General features: G+C 39.3%; 1 long non-coding RNA gene across 1 annotated transcript in view; it reads right to left on the bottom strand.

Annotated features, from left to right (window-relative positions):
• Positions 1–18,797, bottom strand: part of LOC149462704 (uncharacterized) — an 81,263-nt gene extending 62,466 nt beyond the window's left edge. Inside the window, exon 1 of the long non-coding RNA XR_016312604.1 lies at positions 18,567–18,797. This is a non-coding gene — a long non-coding RNA (uncharacterized LOC149462704). The remainder of the gene's footprint in view (positions 1–18,566) is intronic.
• Between the last annotated feature and the right edge of the window lie 1,218 nt (positions 18,798–20,015).

Raw genomic sequence — 20,015 nt, 5'->3', positions numbered from 1 at the left:
TATAAAAATATGCCTTTAATTAAAAAATGAACTAAGCAGAAAATGCACATTAACACATATAAAAAAAACTCATAAATGCACCTAAACACACATTAACATATGTGACTGCAGGCCAACTGAGATGCATTTTTATCGCTTTCATAGGAGAAATTGTCATCCTGCCAGATGTAAAGATTCTCGTATGAAATACACCCTGAGAGGCTATGTTTTGTGGTGAAGCTTTGCGGCTCATTGGGCGGGAGGCGATGTTAAAGGAACACATTAACTAGCAATGAACTTCAAGGTATTTGGTCCCCACAGTGTGTGTTTTCTGGATTTAAAGACCACAGATCAAAGATTAAAGATCAAAGTTATATGATACAAAATTAAGCCAGCTGTCATTGTAACTGTTGTCCTTTTGTGAAGAAATACACCAAGCATGTACAATACATCTGGTATTTTGGAGTGACACATGGGTAGCACACAAGGGTGCTCAGAAAACATGTGCTTGAAGGACTATGTTAGATCATTTTGATTCTCTAGCTATGAACTCTACAAATAACTGGATGTGAGATCTTGCAGTCTTTGATGACACACTATATATCATTGTGGAGGTCAATGGGAAATGTCTTTATCTTGACAGTTCTACGGAACCTCTCCTGATGGTGGTAGGATGAAACTGTTTCACATTGGCTTCCACACAGATTGGAGCGAGTGACTGAAGAGACATGCACATGTCATGTTGTGTAAATGTTAGGAGTCCTAGTCTAGTCATACACCAATCTATTATAATTAGCAGTCAGCATACAAAGTTTGACCTCTTGCAGAACACTAGAACTCTTGCATTAGAAAAAGTAAAAAAAAGTGACATAGAGTTTCTGCATATGACATCTTATTCTCTGCAGATGTGCTCCTGCTTTCCCCATTGGGCACAACCCTAGTGACATCCTGTATATCATTTCAGACAAGCCAGTCTAATGAAGTGCCATGTCACATCCCTTGTATCCAACTATATACAACATGCCCTTTTGCATGGATTGTGCTGATGGACTGAGAGTAAGTTTATGACATCGCCTATGACGGGTTTGTTGCCCTGTGGCAAGCCAGATCAAATGGAAGGTAGAATGTCTGCATGAACTAATTGTGTTTTGGAAAGGAAAGTAGGGAACGGTTAAAATCTTTGTCATGGTTCTTATTGCTAGAAAAAAAATATAAATTGAAGCACCGCACCACTGCTAAAAGGTTCAGATATGATTTTATTCCAATAAAAAGTAGAGGCACAATCCAAAGAGTAGCCAACACGTGTAAGGGATCCAAAAAAATCCCCTTCATCAGAGCTTGATTGCAAACCAGGGGATAGGACTAGAAGTGAACTGGAGCTGTAGTGGTATTTTTTCCAGTGTGTTTACAGCACTGTACCCATATGAATTTTTTTAGCATTTTTTTGAGACAGATAAAACTTTATTTTGGTGGTATTTCTTCACCACTGGGATTTTTATTTTTTTTGCTATATAAATGAAAAATAGTGTTTTTCTAATAACATTTTGCAAATAAATAATCTTTCTTCATAAATCTTGGCCACAATTTATTTGTTTATCTTTTTAGTAAAAAAAAAAAAACCACATTCATTTATAACCAAAAATTTATAATTTTTCAAAAAAATTTTAATATTTTTTTTTTTAACACACTGTCACCCTAGCAGTACAGTGTCACCATAGTGACACTGTGCTACTTGTGGGGGGTGATTATTATTTTTTTTTTTTACACTGATTGTTTTTACACCCATAAAGGCTGTCAAAGCAATCATTTCTCCTCTCTGGCTGCATTCTTGCAGCCATTGAGAATTACTGTGAGAGCTCTGATTGGTCACAGCTTGTCACATTGTACAAGGCTGTTGTGAATAGCCTTGTACCATGTGACCTCTGTGATCATTCACAGATTTCACTAGAAGTAAGCAATGATGTCAGAAGTGACATCTTGTTGACTACTATTCATGTGATCACTCATTGGTCAATCAGCGATCACATGATCGGGACCTCACACAGAGGGTCCCGTACAGCGATCGGTGTTCCGCTGTGTCCTCCGGACACAGTGGGCACCGGATCATGGTGCCGCACGCACCCAGGGAGCATGCACAGCTTGAAAATGCAGGTGCCATTTATGAACGCCAACCCACTCCTGCACTGCTCCTGTCCAGCCGTTTCAGTACATGGGCCAGACGGGAAATGGTTAATCAATGCAAGTAGCTGTTTTAGTTCTAAACTGTTTTACTGTAGTATTTGTTCTCAGCTAGACTCTCTGTTGTTACAAAGTTTTTTTTTTTTGGGACTATGCTATTTGGCCATATTCCCATGACATGCTGGCTCTGTATGGCCATATTATCATGACATGCTGGCCATACATGGATGGAAATTCGTCCAGTTCAGCAGGGAACGTACGGGCAAGCTGGTTGAACACAAGGTAATCAACCGTTTGACTTGTACAACCAGCCTGTCATTTTTTCCTCAACAATTCAACCGTTTTGACTTGTACAACCAGCCTGTCATTTTTTCCTCAACAATTCTACCGTTTGACTTGTACAAGCAACCTGTCATTTTTTTCCCGAACAATGAGTGCTGCCGGTTATAGCCAGCAACACTAATCCATTATTTTCTACTGGCAGGGAACACAATAGTGCTGCAGGAGGGATTCCCCCATCAATACTGGCTGATTCCTTGATTCCCCCCATCTATTGGGGAAATCAAGCAAGTTTTTTTTTCCTTCCACCAGTGGTGAAAAGAAAGAAAATTGCATAATCTCTTGCCTGCTGTAAGGAGTCCATGTTTGTGCCGCTTTCATTTTTCTGAAGTGTATGGAAATTATTTAGCCATCCTGAACCTGCTTTGCATTATTGCCTCTAACTTTGTATTTGTTTAGTAAACTACAGGTTTCAGTTGCTGTCTTTATAATCATTCACTTGATTGTCTATTCTTTTAAATGCCCAGAACTTGTACTACTGGGGAAAAAAGAGAAGCGTACCTTCAAATGCGGGACAGTTAGGAGTTAGAAGACTGTAGCCAAAACCTAGCTGTGGTTCTAATCATTACACACCCTAGCACTAAAGCTTTACATGCTTTAAATGCAGAAAGTACAGTAAAGGTGTGGGGAATGAAGTAGTTAAAGAAAAGAGAGAGAAAAACATGCACAAAACTTGAGAAACCTGCAGTCCAACACAAAATACTCTTTGATCCTTTGTTCTCTTGTGACAAATTCGCTTAAAAAATAGCCAAAGCTAAACAGAACAATTGATCGTTGAAATTAAGAAAGGCTTCTGTGATTGCCCATGTTAACTATACCAAATGAAAAAGAGTAATGCCTTAATGTTCCTTTTCTGTTAAGCCTTGCTTTGAAGCAATATAGGCCGTTAGTCCCAAAGCTCTCATTGCACAGTCTTATGATTCTAAAATGTTCCTATAAATCCCAACTAATAAAAATAAAAATGTTGGAGTTACCTATAATGACCAAATGTTGACATAGGTTTCATTACAGGGAGCAGGCTGCAGAAGATTGGTGTAGATTAGGTTTTTTAAGTGGTTGGTATTAGTTATGATTTATTAGGTACATTTTATAATTATCATTTTATAGTTCTAATGTGCTGGGTCCTGTGTTACACGTTACAAGCATAAATGTTACACTGATGTTTTAATTGTTTTATGAGAAATTAGGAGGCTATTTGCAACTTGGTATCTCAATTGAACAATGTTTGTATCTAAGGAGAGTTTTAATAATATGAATGCGAACATTGCATGTATGCTATTTAAGTATTGCTGGTGCCAAATGATTTTATTGTTATAAAGTTTATTGATTTTTATCAGCTGGGGATTTTTAGCAGGATGCTATATCTGCTTTTTGTTATATTATATTTTTTATCATAGTGTTTGATGAACTGAAACTGTAACTATGAATTCTCTGCTAAGTATCATGGGAGCATGCCTGTAGAAAAGCCATTAGTGGGGAAATGCATTGGTTGATGTTGTCCATGTGGCATACTGAGCTTATTTTCTTATGTAAAAGGCTTTGTATAACTGCTTGCTTCCTTGTTTTCTATCCTTCAGTTGGGGAGAAACGTTTGGTGATTTAAAGAAAGGAAGGATTTGAAACCAAAGGATAATTTCTTCCATGGCAGGATGTTACATGCGTCCTATATGGGAGATTTTGGTGCTCTACATTAAATCTAAATTCAGTCAACAAAATCTCGTAATCTTGAACATCTGGATGCCGTGAAGTCATTTTCTGTCTTCTTTTTATTAAAATAATACTTGGTGATCCTAATATATGATGGACCTTCTGCTCCTTCTAGCCAAGTTCCTCAGTTCCTCTGATTCTCTTAGTGGCCTTGCTCTCTTCATCTCTACTGCTACCCTTTTTTACCTCTTCTTTTAAGACTTCAAGTCTTCCCAACCTGACATTAAGCCATCGTGCCTCGTCTGATAGACCTGGTACATTGTCCCATAGCGGGTTGTTTTTTACAACCCAGTCTTGATCTTTATCAGGCCATCAATATTTTCTTACGCAAATTTCTTGTGGTCATCATTCCGCACTCCTACACTACCCTATCAGTATCAACCAGCAGGTAATCTTGTTGCCGATACATTTGGGCGGGGCCCCTTCTAATTTTTGTTTCATAATTTTTGCTTGAGATATATGAGAAATCCTTGCCTATGCTCATATAACAATTAGTTCTTAAATTTCTGGCGGTTTTTACCTCACATGGAATCATGCGTCATGCCTTCTTGAGCACTTCTGAGGAAGAGATTTTTGTTGATCTCGAAACGTGTCAAGTATGAACCATGCATGATCCATGGTTAGATTTGCAATACCACCTTTGATGACAACGCTGCAATATGAATTGTAGCTTTGTTTGTTTTTTAAGATTAGAAAAATAAAACTCTATATTGTTTATCTTTATTGAACGGTTTAAATTTACTATATAAGAAAATTGTGCAGTTAAAGTCCCGTCGAAAAGAGGACCCCCCCCCCTTGTATTCTTTGGGAATGCTGACACCCTGTGTATTATATCTTTCTTTCTCTACTCAACCTGACATTAGTACACAAGTCTACTGCAAAAAAATGAATATTGAAAATTGAATATCATGTTCTCCAGCTAGGATCCATATGGTTTCCCCGTGTGTGTCTTTGTTTTTCCTACCATGTAAAGAAAATCATTATGAAAGATTTATTAGTATCCTACCAATGTTCTCCCCATAGTGTGTGTATTTTTAAAAGTGCAGGAAGGACATTAGATTACAGTATAAGCTATGATCAAGGGCAGCAACTGATGTGAATCGGTTTGTGTTGGCTGTAAAGTGTTTTATAATATGTAGGCCTTCTTTCTCTATGGAATATAGTAAAATTTATATTATTGACTACAAGTGGAAAACAATTAAAGAATGCAGAGGCTTAGGGGTTGATATACTAAATTTAAATAGACGGTTAACTTTGCAAGGGAAGTTGCATATTTCAAAAGATTTTTCCCTTCGCTTATTGAATGAGGTGAAGCTATTCAGACTTCATCATCCAATTATGTACAATCCAAAATTAAGTTTTTTTTTTTTTATTTTTTTAATTTCTTTGCATGTGATTAGGTACTCTTTGCAAAGTGAATTGTCACCACATTAACCACTTAAATGCTGGGCACTTATAACCCCTTCCTGCCCAGGCCAATGTTCAGCTTTCAGCACTGTCCCACTTTGAATGACAAGTGCGCGGTCATGCAACACTGTACACATATGAAATTTTTATAATTTGTTTCACACAAATAGAGCTTTCCTTTGGTGGTATTTAATCACCACTGAATTTTTTATTTTTTGCTAAATAAAACAAAAAACACCTGAAACTTTTGAAAAAAAAAAACACACTTCATTTCTGTTATAAAATTTTGCAAGTAAATAACATTTCTTCATAAATTTAGGTCAAAATGCATTTTGCTACATTTCTGAACATAACAATAACTGAATTTGTATTTTTTTTCAAATGTTTGCTTTATTTTTTTTATTTATTGCATTTTTCCTTTTTTTCACTATTTTTTTTTTTCAGCACACTGTGACCAAAGCAATACAATGTTACCATAGTAACATTGAACTACTCTGGGCAAATGATCAGGATTTTTTTTCTGTAACACATTATGATTGCTAATACCAATGTATTTCATTGATATTTGCAATCGTGATTGAATGAAACTGATTCATTAAGTCTTTTGTTGTGATTAGCTGTGATTGGGCAAAGCTGATCACATGATACAGATGGGCTGTGATTGGTTCTGTTTGTATCATGTGACTGCCTTGACCAGTCACAGCTAACAACATAATTGTATACAATGGATGGCATGGCAGGAAGCAATCCATTGTATACAATGGACGTGTGATCTGCTGTGATTGGCCACATGACAATGGCAACAGGCCGGTGTAGTGATATGTCATCGGCTGTGTCCCGTGGACTCAGCCGGTGACAGATCGTGCTGCTGCGCGGCCCCGCGGCCGTGTGAGCAGTTAGTTTTGACAGGACATCATATGATGCCCAGTTACAGTGGCGAGTGTCCCGTCCGGCCATCAATCTGCTATTGGCTGGGCGGGAAGGTGTTAACTAAGTTCTGGGGCAACTTCTCTCTTGAAAAGTGCAATTTCCTCTGCAAAGTGAACCGCCTATTTGCCTTTAGTAAATCAACCCCTAAGTCTCAAATAAGAACTGTACTTCTATGTAGGGGGATGCCACAAAAGTAGTATATATGTTTGAACAAATTGTATATATTGTAGAACGGTTTGATTAGTGCAAGTTGTTATAAACCGTTTATTGCATCTCTCGCCTTTCGTTCACACTCTTTAATCGAGTGATGCCATTCTGAAGGTGTCTATAGAGGTAATTGATTTTGCTCCAGCCTTTGTTATACATTCCATTCCTAATGATAAATGGCAAAATGTTAAGCAAAGTGGTAAATATAGAGTGCTTGATTGGGCGCCTTCATATCTTTGTGCACAGACCTGACACACTGAGGATCATGTGACGTCTGTACTGTCAGTGAGACAAGCAAACCTTTACATAATACCTCAGTTTTCAGTACTGTCAGTAATATGCAGAGAAAGCATTTGATGTGGCTTCTTTGATCACGCACATAGATTAAAAACCGCATGATTATTTGTGACACACACTAAATAATGGAAATTAGAGAATTACACAGAAGTACCATTATTCAAGTTTAAAATATTGATAGTCTCTATACTTTTACTTTAGTCATTTCCCTCTAATTCAAATGTTAAAATAAACTATTTGGGTAGGCATGGCACATCACACTAATTCAATTACATTAGACTTTTTTTTATTCCTGAGCTTAAAAGTATATTAACCACTTCCCATCTGGCCCATGTGCATAAACGGGTGGACAGGAGCAGTGCAGGAGCGGGTGGCCATTTATAAACGGCCTCCACATTCACAGCCTGTGCACGCTCCCTGGGAGTGCAGGGCACCGCGATCCGGAGCCTGCTGTGTTCTCTGTGTGAGGTCCCAATTATGTGATCGCTGATTGGCCAGTCAGTGATCACATGAATAGTAGTAAGCAAGATGTCACTTGACATCGTTAAAGTCACAGCATTGTATCTCAAAAAATGGCCTGGTCAGGAAGGAGGGTAAATCATCTGGAGGGCAAGTGGTTAATCCTTCTTTTTTTTTTTTTCTTTTATAATATTGAAGTCAAAGTTTGCCATCTGAAATGCACGACCTCTAAATAAAGTGAGATCCACTAACTACCAACCTCTACTGCAAAAAATAGTGCTGCGGTGCAAAGTATCAAAGGAGGTTGATGTTAGCAAATTATTTCAAAAGCTAGTTGTTAAAAAAAAAAAAAAAACATTATTTCAAGATTCCTCAGGAGCACATTACTAGATTAAATTGTAATGCAATTACAAGTTTCTTTTTAACCTCCTTGGCGGTATGATTCTTTCCGATTTTTGTGCTGAAAGCGGTACCATTTTTTTGCATGGAAATATTTGGTTTTTTATTGTAGGCTGTAATTTTTAGGAATAACTCACTGAAATCTGTCCGAACAAGAGTCTATTAAACATTCCGGATATGATAAAATTTGAAACACGAAATCATAAATTATAATTTAATAAATAATCATAACAAAATAATAATATAATAATAATAAATTTAATTCAATAATATAATCAAACCAAAAACACTGAAATTTGAAATACAGAGGCAAATTTGCACATCGCTGGGCAAAGTCGCAAAATCGTTTTCAGTGTCTGATGACGAATTTCCCCACGAATCATTATCACTCAATTCTGCAAGTAGTTCTGATTTACTATCGCTGTTCTAAAACCGCTTTTGACGACACGGGACGCTTTTTGGACGCCATGGACTTTTCTAAGTTTCCAGGCAGATAGAACATTCAAAATGCAGGCAGGGCACAGGACAAAGCAGTAGGGACAAAATATATGTGAAATGCATTGAAACAGCAATGACAGCAAAAATGAAATTTTTGTTAAAATTTCAAATTTCCTGCCAGTTCTGGCGCCCGTACGTCCCGGCGTCACAGGGACCGGAACACAGAAGGCGGTATCAGCCGGAGGAGATGGCCGGGGACGCTGCAGGGGACACATCGTGGGAGCGAAGGACAAGGTAAGTGCTGCAGGGACCCCCAGAGCAACGCCGCATGGTAAGCCCGAGTGTAGCTCGGGGTTACCGCTCTTGGTATAGACATTTTACCCCGAGCTACACTCGGGAACACCGCTAAGGAGGTTAAACACTTTAAATCTGCAGCTTTCATTAACCACTTGCCTACCAGGCACTTATACCCCCTTCCTTACCAGGCCAATTTTCAGCTTTCAGTGCTGTCACACTTTGAATGACAATTGAGCGGTCATGCAACATTGTACCCATATGAAATTGTTTCCATTTTTTTTTCTCACATATATAGCTTTCTTTTGGTGGTATTTATTTGCCGCTGAGGGTTTTATTTTTTGCACTATAAACAAAACAATTAGCAAAAAATGTGAAAAAAAAGGTTTCTTTGTTTCTATTATACAATTTTGCAAACGGGTAATTTTTCTTTTTTTACTGATGTGCGCTGCTGAGGCTGCACTGATAGGCAGCACTGATGGGCACTGATAGGCAGCACTAATGAGGCGGCACGGATGGGCGGCACGGATGGGCGGCACTGATTGGTGGAAGTGATAGGCGGCACTGATGATGGCTACTGATAGTCAGCACTGATAGGCGGCACTGACTGGCGGCACTACTGGGCACTGACTGGCGCAACTGCTGGGCACTGACTGGCACAACTTCTGGACACTGACTGGTAGCACTGCTGGGCTGCACTGATGGGCACAGGTGGGTGGCACTGATGGGCAGAGGTGGGTGGCATTGATGGGCACAGGTGGGTGGCACTGATGGGCAGAGTTGGGTGACACAGGTGGGTGGCATTGGTGGGCACATGTCATTGACACAGATGGTCACAGGTGGGTGGCACTGATGGGCACAGGTGGGTGGCACTGATGGGCACAGGTGGGTGGCACTGATGGGCACTGGTAAGTGGCACCACTGAGCACTGGTGGGCGGCACTGCTGAGCACAGGTGGGTGGAACTGGTGGGTGGCACTGCTGGGCACCGATCATCAGGGCACTGATGATCAGTGCCCTGATGATCGGTGCCGATCCCTGCTCTGACAACTGCCGGTTCTCGGCAGTACTTTCCCCACATTCTGACAGCGTGAGGAAAGTGCAGCCGAGAACCGGCAGTTGCATTTCCCTGTGATCAACGTGTCATTGGACACGGCTGATCACGTGGTAAAAAGCCGCTCTGATTGGCCTTGTACTACATCACGTGATCAGCTGTGTCTGTAGGACACAGTGATCACGGAGACCGCCGAGTGCGCACCCCAGGGGGTGCACAGGAGAGCGTGTTCTGGGAGGACGTCATTAGACGCCCTCCCAGAACTGGCTGGCCGCAGTGCAGCCGTCATTCAGCTATCTGCAGTCGGCAACTGGTTAAAAGAATATCTGTTTACCCAACTATAAGGCTCCATGTACACGAACCTACCATGACCGCCGGCCACGGGAAACCGCAAATCACAGCAAAACTGCGGTACCGCAATTTTGCGTTTTTCCCGCGGTCGGCGGTCAAAATGTTCTAATCCTGAATGTGATTCTTCCGCATTCAGGAGAGGACGGTTTAACCTCACCTAAACGCAGCAGCTCCTAAACTCTGCTAAAAGCCTATGTGTACATGGACAGACAGGCTTTTATGGAGCTGAGTTGAGGAGCTTTGGCAAGAAAAGTGCCAAAAGCTCCTAAACTCGCATTTAGGAGCTGCTCATGTACATGGGGTCTAAGAGTCCTTGTTCATGCATTTCCTATTTTGGGGTGACAACTGTCTCCCAGATGTCCTCCTGGATTGTCATTCTGTCACATTCACCCCCTGTATGACTACAGGTTGCCTTGTCAACACACATAGGCCAGGCATAGTCCACACTGTCACTATCAGGAAGCCAGTCCAAAGCAATGATGTGCAGCTGATGCTGGAGTGCATGAATGTAGACCGGAAGTAGCTGAAAAAGGCTTCCCTGGTCAGTGAAGGAGAAGCAGCACACTGATAGGTAATCACCCTGCTCTCTTCTTCTATCAATATGCACTTGTTAGCACATCTGTGCTTAAAGTGTTACTAAACCCAGGATCATGCAATCACTATATTTGGTCTCCCACAATATATGGAAGTGCAATTATTTTAATAAATATAATACCTTTTCTCATCAGCAGTGTATAGCAGTCTTGTGACTTCTATCAGTGACAGCAGAGGACTGGTTAAAGCTTGTAGGATGAGTTTTCTCTAGGAGGATGTAGAACCTCTGACCTCTGTCTGGGCAGTGCTGATTGACCCTGGCCTGCACTCTCCAAATAAAAAAAAAAAGATCTAGCAATACACACCAAGCTGAGCATGTGCATGCCTACGGTTCAGTCTTGAGAGGTGGTCGCTTGAAAAAGGGGAGGAACAGAGAAGTTAGGATCAAACATCCTTTTTACACAATGCAGAGGATTAACCCCTTAGGTTCTACAGTGAGTATAACAGGCATGCTTTATTACATACAGACTGATTTTACTGTTGAGGGTTTAGTAATACTTTAAGCAAACCTGATGGCTCCCAGTGCTGCCCCACTTCTCTCAATCTGTACAGGCATTAGAACAGGCTAATTTCAGGTACTTACTCTGAATAGATTTAAGAATATACATTAAATGATATATTAATGAACACAGTGGTGCATTCATCTATTTTTTTTAGTTACTGTATTCACAAAATGTAGCTTTGAAGTGGTTTTAAAATCACAGCATTTTTCTGCCTTAAGGCAAAAAAAATCCCATGCTAAACTCCTAACCTGAGTCCTCTATTGATCCAACATCGTGGCCATCTGCATCTCTTCCCTCTTCACTCCTTGCTCTCACAGGAGGCTCTGAGATTAGTGGGAGCCATTGGATGCTGTTAGTCAGATCCTATGAAGAGGGAGTGGGGGTGTGGCTGAGTGGCACTGTGTGTAGCTATAGACATGCATAGCCCAGCTTGGGAGCACACCCACACAAGTGCCCCCAAAGCACTCAGCTTGCTATGGGGGCACTTGGAATAGAGGAAGAGTGGAGACCCCAGAAGAGGTGGTGCACAATGCAGGCAAGTATAACACCTTTTTAATTGTAGGAAAAAAAAAACCTTTTTGAAGCCACATTATAATTTAACTTTTAACAAGCAGTTCGGAGAAGAACAATGTGCTAAATGCAGTAGTAGCCCAATGAATTTTAGCTTGCTAAAATTGAAAAGTGAGTGAAAGGGAAAATGTAGATAAGAGTTATTGCTTTCACTTTGCCTTGCTACCAATTTCCTGAACCAAAAATGATATTAAAAAGTGGCCTTCAGCCTCACAGATGCTAAACATCAAAGTCTTAAAGCAGACCTGCAGCCTAAAAACACTTCAAAGGAAATTTACTAATGTTGGAGTAGACAGAATCTGGAGCAGCTGTGAATGCATACTTCCTTTTCCTTCAACCATTCCCATCCCTAACTGGCCTCTTCTCCTAGGTGTCAGTCTTCAGCCGTCTTCATTGGCAGGTACTAGATGATGTCACTCCTGCACATGCGTAGGAGACTATCATCCAAGCACACATGGAAGTCTGGGAACAGGCAGGTAGGTGTGTTTTATTGCAGAAGGGACATTGCACATTTCTTTTGAAATAAAAAGCCTGCCTGCTCGCTAGTTGTGACAGCAGAAGTTTAGTGCTGCTTTAACCAAACAAGCTGAAGACAGAAGCTGATTGGTTGCCAGGTTCTGCTCCAGGTTTTATAAATATCCCCATTATGCCCATTGGCATCTCCCCCTCACGCAATATTAAAAATCCACTTTTTTTCTTTATATGCTTTTATTTACTTTTTTTTTTTTAACCCACAACTTCTTCCATTATTGCATAGGTGCAAATGATTTTTGTGCCTCCTTATGCAGCATCCTGGGATAGCCATGTCATGTATCTGAGAAGGTAACAGATCCCTGAATTGCAAGATCTTGTGTTGTGTCATCAGGAGGGTTTCTGTCTCTTTGCATTATTGATGATGAAGATGTCCCCTTATGACTAAAAAAATGGTGGCACAGACTGAGACATTTTTTACAAGAATTGTAGACAATGCTGGATTCAATTATTTATAATATAGGAAGGACCTTTATCGAAAAATATCAGGATTTTTTGGCATGGGAGGGCAAAGTTCCTCTTTATCGAGTTCTATCAAGGTACCATGTCTTTATCTGACATGAACGGTCTTCCCCACCTACTGTGGACAATACAGGATTCAATGTCCTTGTAAGTACATTTAGTCTTCATATTATTGGACATTTATAAAAGCCATAAGGATTTTTTTTGGCATGGTAGGGCGAAATTTCTCTTTAACAAATTATGTTAAGGTTTCTTGTCTTTATCTGACGTGAACGGTCTTCACCACCTACTGTGGACAACGCTGGATTAAATGTCCTTGTTAGTATATTTATTCTTCATATTATTGGAGGACATTTATAAAAGCCATCAGGACTTTTTTTGCACGGTAGGGCGAAATTTCTCTTTAACAAATTATGTCAAGGTTCCTTGTCTTTATCTGATGTGAACAGTTTTCTGATCCTATTGCAGAAGACAATGGATTCAGTAAGCTTGTAAGTATATTTGTTCTTCATAATACTGTGTTGGAGGACATTTATAAAAGCCATCAGGATTTTTTTGGCGTGGTAGGGCCAAATTTCTCTTTAACAAATTCTGTCAAGGTACCTTGTTTTTATCTGACATGTCCACAGTAGGTGGGGAAGACTGTTCATGTCAAATAAAGACAAGGTAACTTGACAGGACTTGTTTAAAGAGAAACTTCACCCTACCACTCCATAAACATCCCGGTGGTTTTTATAAATGTCCTCCAATACAGTATTTTGAAGAACAAATATACTTCCAAGCTCACTGAATCCATTGTCTTCTGCAATAGGTGCATAAAACTGTTCACATCAGATAAAGACAAGGAACCTTGACATCATTTGTTAAAGAGAAATTTCGCCCTACCACGCCAAAAAAATCCTGATGGCTTTTATAAATGTTTTCCAATAATATGAAGAATAAATATACTAACAAGGACATTTAATCCAGCATTGTCCACAGTAGGTGGGGAAGACTGTTCAACGCTGGATTCAATGTCCTTGTTAGTATCTTTTATTCTTCATATTACTTGAGGACATTTATAAAAGCCATCGGGATTTTTTTGGCATGGTAGGGTGAAATTTCTCATTAACAAATTATGTCAAGGTACCTTGTCTTTATATGACATGCAGTCTTCCCCACCTACTGTGGACAACGCTGGATTCAATGTCCTTGTTAGTATATTTATTCTTCCTGTTATTGGAGGACATTTATAAAAGCCATCAGGATTTTTTTGGAGTGGTAGGGCAAAATTTCTCTTTAACAAATTGTTCATGTCAGATAAAGATAAGGAACCTTGACATAGTCTTCCCCACCTACTGTAGACAACGCTGGATTCAATGTCCTTGTTAGTATATTTATTCTTCCTATTATTGGAGGACAATTATAAAAGCCATCAGGATTTTTTTGGAGTGGTAGGGTGAAATTTCTCATTAACAAATTATGTCAAGGTACCTTGTCTTTATATGACATGCAGTCTTCCCCACCTACTGTGGACAACGCTGGATTCAATGTCCTTGTTAGTATATTTATTCTTCCTGTTATTGGAGGACATTTATAAAAGCCATCAGGATTTTTTTGGAGTGGTAGGGCAAAATTTCTCTTTAACAAATTGTTCATGTCAGATAAAGATAAGGAACCTTGACATAGTCTTCCCCACCTACTGTAGACAACGCTGGATTCAATGTCCTTGTTAGTATATTTATTCTTCCTATTATTGGAGGACAATTATAAAAGCCATCAGGATTTTTTTGGAGTGGTAGGGTGAAATTTCTCTTTAACAAATTATGTCAAGGTTCCTTGTCTTTATCTGACATGCACAGTCTTCCCTACCTACTGTGGACAATGCTGGATTCAATGTCTTTGTTAGTATATTTATTCTTCATATTACTGGAGGACATTTATAAAAGCCATAAGGATTTCTTTTGCGTGGTAGGGCAAAATTTCTCTTTAACAAATTATGTCAAGGTTCCTTGTCTTTATCTGATGTGAACAGTTTTCTGCACCTATTGCAGAAGACAATGGATTTAGTGAGCTTGTAAGGATATTTGTTCTTCATAATACTGTATTGGAGGACATTTATAATAATCACCAGGATTTTTATGGTGTGGTAGGGTGACATTTTTCTTTAAATAAGTCCTGTCAAGTTACCTTGTCTTTATCTGACATGAACAGTCTTCCACACCTATAGATCTGACAATGAGCTGCTTTTAAAGGAACTGATTAAGTCATTATTTCTGATCACAGCTGGCTTTGTGAAATGTTGGAATAAACACAAAACTGTGTAAAGTCTTGAATTGAAGAGCCCTCAGTTGAGTTTTGCTTCTCTGACAGCAATTGTACAGATGATCACCCTGACTTTGTGTTGAGAAAAATTAGTTCTAAAGAATACTTGTAAGATTTGTCCATGTTTCCAAGGGACTGTGATCCATGCATGTAATTTTTCAAATTAATGACAAGACGTGGATAGAGTGTATATGTTCGGAACAAAAACATCTTGTAAAAAAAAGAGCTGTGTTACGACAGCTCCCAGAAAAGGGAGATTAAATCTCTGGCTGAGCTTTTTATGGGCTTTGATTGATGAGGAAACTATGTGCTCGTATTCATTGTTTATTAAATGCCGCTTGGCCAGCAGCATAAACAAATACTTTCAGAATACAAAATGAAATCTGTATTTTTACTATTTTAAGCCGATCAAGCATCATTTTTTTTTTTTCAGAGCAGAATGAGAGGGTGATGTAGAGGGAAGGCAGAGATGAACTATAAATTAGTGTGCAGTAGTGTCTATCACACTTGATGAAATCTATTACATTTGTATGAGGATTTATGTTGCATAGGCTTTTCTAGTCATGCTTCTTAAAGGACACTTGAAGCAAGATAGATATGGAGGCTGTCATGGCTGAAAATGCTAGTTGCCTGGCTATCTCTGGCTACATTGACTTACTCACCTTAGTCAAGCAGTTAGAGGAAATTCAGAAATTCAGAAATGCAGAAATTCATGGTCAGTGACTCAATGCATAGTGTGTCTTTGGAAGAGCATGATAGTCAGAAAAATATCATTTTTAAGGAGAAGTCAGCAATGGCATCCTTTAAGTTTTCTCAGCACAGGTTTCCTGATACTTTTTTTTTTATAAAAGTAGTATTAAACCCCAATTTCTTTATTTATTATTTCCCTTCATCTCCATCTCACTAGGTATGATTGCTATGTCATTCTTCTAAACAAAACTTAACAAAAATGTAGATTGCAGCACCATACCACTACTAAAGGGTCTGGGCATGACTTTTTTTTTTTACTGGCTGTGTAAATAAATGTCAAGGGGACAACTGAAAATGTAACCAATGCTTTTCAGGATTCCAGAATTGCCCCCTTCATCATGGTTTGAGTTTGAAAGCAATATACAAGCACTGGCAAACCAACTGCTGACAAGACCTGTGTTTGTAATCACACTGGAAGGAATACCATTACAGGTCCAGTTCACTTCTAGTCCATTTATAGTGTTTTTAATCTCAAGCCCTGATGAAGGGGGCACTCTTGGAACCCCCAAACAGGTTGGCTATTCTTTCGAATGTTCTCCTGAGCTTTATTGGAATAGAGTCCTATCTGGGCCATTTAGCAATGGTGTGGCTCTTCACTTTCCATTTGTGTTCTCTGGGTTGTAGAAGACACCAACTGTACCAGAACCAGATCACCTACATCAACATCAATGTCTGCAGATAGGACAGCAGTACCAAAAGGATAACCTCATAGGTCCAGCTCAATTTTTCCCCATTCCCTAAAATTTTTTTTTTTCAGGCCCAAAACATCTACTTTAAAGCACGCTGTTTGAGTCTCAATGCCACTTCCCCAAACTACTGGTGGGGGAGCACACACTATTCACAGCCATTCATCAGCATCTTTTTGTAACAAGCACGCACAATATAATTATTGCTCTCACTCTTGCATATCCAGGGATGCCTAATATGTGTGCTATAATTGTAATTCCAAATGTACGCACACTCAATGTACATAAATTGGGGGGGGCAGGGGGGCTTTAAACATTTTTGCGGTGTTTTTTAAAACTTTTTTTAACAAACTTTCTATTTTGTAAAATTCTTTTTTTTTAAACAATTTTGCAAATAAATCATCTTTATAAATCTTGGCAAAAATGTATTCATCTATCTTTTTAGTAAAAAAAAAATAACCCAAATTATAAACAAAAATTATAATTTTTCAAAAATGTTTTTTACATTTTTATTTTATTTTTTTATATTATTATTTATGTTGTTTTTTTTAACATACTGTTACCCTAGCAGTACAGTGTCACCATGGGGGGGGGGGGTGATCATTTTTTTTTTTACAGATTGCTTTTACACCCATAAAGGCTATAAAAGCAATCATTTCTCTTTCTCTCTGATCCATTGAGAAATACTGTGAGAGCTGTGATTGGTCACAGCTTGTCACATGGTACAAGGCTGTTGTGAATAGCCTTTAACCATGTGATCTCTGTGATCATTCACAGATTTCACTAGTAGTAATCAATGATGTCAGATGTCACATCTTGCTTATTACTATTCATGTGATCACTGATTGGCCAATCAGTGATCACATGATCGGGACCTCACACAGAGGTCCCGTACAGCGATCCGGAGGACACAGTGGGCACTGGATCACGGTGCTGCGCGCTCCCAGGGAGCGCGCACAGGCTAAAATGGCGGGCGCCGTTTATGAACAGCAACTTACCCCTGCACTGCTCCCGTCCGGCCATTTATATACAAGGGCCAGACGGGAAGTGGTTAAGGCTTGCACTTTATTGCCCAAGTTGCCTACATATTTAAAAGTATGTGAATCTAGTAGATGCACAGCCTTTTTTTTCTCCACTTCAATTTAAAAACCCTAGGATTGAGCAGCAGGAGATGGAGAGAGAAGTTTATTTTGCTAATGCTTCCCGAGCATAATGTGTTTATTACAGCAGGGAACTGAAGTTATCTTTCTGGCCATGACCTTGTAGTGCTTCTTCTGAGTCTTATTTCCTTCCCAACTCTCCAGTCATTTGGGGATATGCTGGCCTTTGAAAACTATATGTGATGAGATAATATTACAATAAGAATTTTCAACAAAGGTCACTAGTTATCGTTGGGATTTTGGTTTCCTATATGCTATAGAGGACACAACAAGCAACATATCGCCTGTTTAATAATGTATACATTCATGTATATTGTAAACCTTTTTAAAGTGAAGTAAGAGAAAAATACAGACAGAGTAGCCTTTATATTGCTGCATACCAAAAGCATTTATTGTACATACAACTCTCGTATAGCAGAGCAGTTCTCCCTATTGCATTTTTCATAGCCCTATAAAATGCTATGGTGTCATCCAGAAGTCACATATACTTAGTAACCATATTAGTATGGAGGCAGAGTGAATGTATATATGTATAGCTGTGCACAGAAATGGGTTAGCACAGCCATTTATATACATGATATGATTGCTGCTGTTTAGCAGGCTCTAAAATGGAATTCCAGGGAAAAAATGGTTCAATTTAAATCTATATTTAAGAAATGCCAAAGATTTTTCAAAACTGTATTGTAAAGTGAAATGAAAAATGGACAAATCATATCCTTCTATAGTGTGTACTTGCCTCTATGCAAAGCACCAAGTGTGATTTCTGTATGCCCTGCCATTCCTTATCTATCTGAATGAGTGTTTTACCTGCTCAAAATTAAATCTACAGCTCACTCACTATCATACTAGATAGGCAAAGACCAAGTCTTTTGAGGTAAAATAAAAAAGTATATTTATTGATATTTAATATTTCCTATTACAGATAATCATATAGAATAAATCATAAAGAGTAAGCATCAATACATCACCGGATATTGTAGCATCACTCGTCGCCTCGATTGGGGGAGTTCCAGCAATCAGCGAGGAGGAAACAGGGCAAACACTGCAAGACATGTCTGTCGCACCACGATGAAGTCCCGGTTTTCTCCCCACAAATCCCCCCTTTTTATAAGATAAAATTGTTATTTCACGCGTGTATATGCGCAGTATTTAAGTTCTGGCACGTGAACACAGTGTGTACTCATGCTCAGTTGCTTGTTCTCACGGTGTGCCCTATCTCATGACCATGAGTCATAATTCCAGATAAAACCAGTTTCATCCCCTTCTGCACAAACTAATCTGAACTGTAATAACCTGTTATACCTGTAACAGTGCAAAACCAAGACCTGTAATAACCTGTTATACCGGTAACAGAGAAACCAAGCGTTCAATTATAATCTATACATTCATTCTATACAAGCTTGTCACACTCGTATCACAATGAGTCACTTCTAAGATTCTATGCTGACACCAAGCAACCCTGGGAGATGGACTTGCCCCCCCCCCCACTTTCCAGCACATAACAGGTGATTGACAGCCTCAGCTGTGCATATTTCCCTATGAGACTGTGAATAGGGGTGTGTCAATTAACTCTACTCAGGTCTCAGATTACACTCAGTTTCCTGCTCTATACAGTGCAATGTATGACATTGGATCCTCTGGAAGCTCAGAAAAATGTGTAAGGGCTTACGTACACTGCAGCTGATAAACTCACGTTTAGGAGCTTTTCTGCATTTTTTTCAGCAGCGCCTGAACTCTCCCTAATGTTTTCCTATGTGTCCATGTACACTATGTCATTTACAGGCAGTTGAGTTTACAGTCTTTTTTGTAATGCACCAAACTTATGTTCAGGAATAGATTTTATCAGCATTTCAAATGCTTGTAAACACGGCTAATCGTGTTTATAAGTGTTTGTGTTTAGAAGCGTTTTTTAACTGTTCCATATCCAAATGCTGTCCAGAGCCTTTTTTCATCATCAGAAATGCAAGCAAAGCATTTTCCATGTATTCAAATGGACCCAGTACACCAGGGCATTCAGTTCCAGGTTTTGCGTGAAGGAAAAAATGGTAGAATGTGCCGCATTATGCTCATGATGGGATCCATAGTGAATACAACCAGAAAAGGCAGGTCATCTCAACACATACTGCTCTCTGCTTCTGCTCTCTCTATTTCTCTCAAAATATCTGAAATAGTTCATTTTTTACTGTTTTTCAGTGCATTCTGGGCATTTTGAAAGGTCTCCTGATGTTATCTTTAAAAAACGCTTCTATACGCAAACCTGGCTAAACAGACGTTTTTTAACCTACGTTTTCCAGCAGTCAGTTTCCATCATTCAGAAGTGTTTTCCAAATGTCCTGTGTACAAAAGCACTAAAATGTGTGTTTTATGAGGCTGTAGAGGAGATATGACTGCAGATAAACAGGTTCAACCTATGCAGG

This window comes from Staurois parvus, unplaced genomic scaffold (assembly GCF_062004578.1).
Source record: "Staurois parvus isolate SC_StPar_1 unplaced genomic scaffold, SC_StPar_1.0 ptg000170l, whole genome shotgun sequence".
Lineage (NCBI taxonomy): Eukaryota > Metazoa > Chordata > Amphibia > Anura > Ranidae > Staurois > Staurois parvus.
Note: the sequence above shows the minus strand (reverse complement) of the source record. Positions and strands in the feature narration are given on the sequence as shown.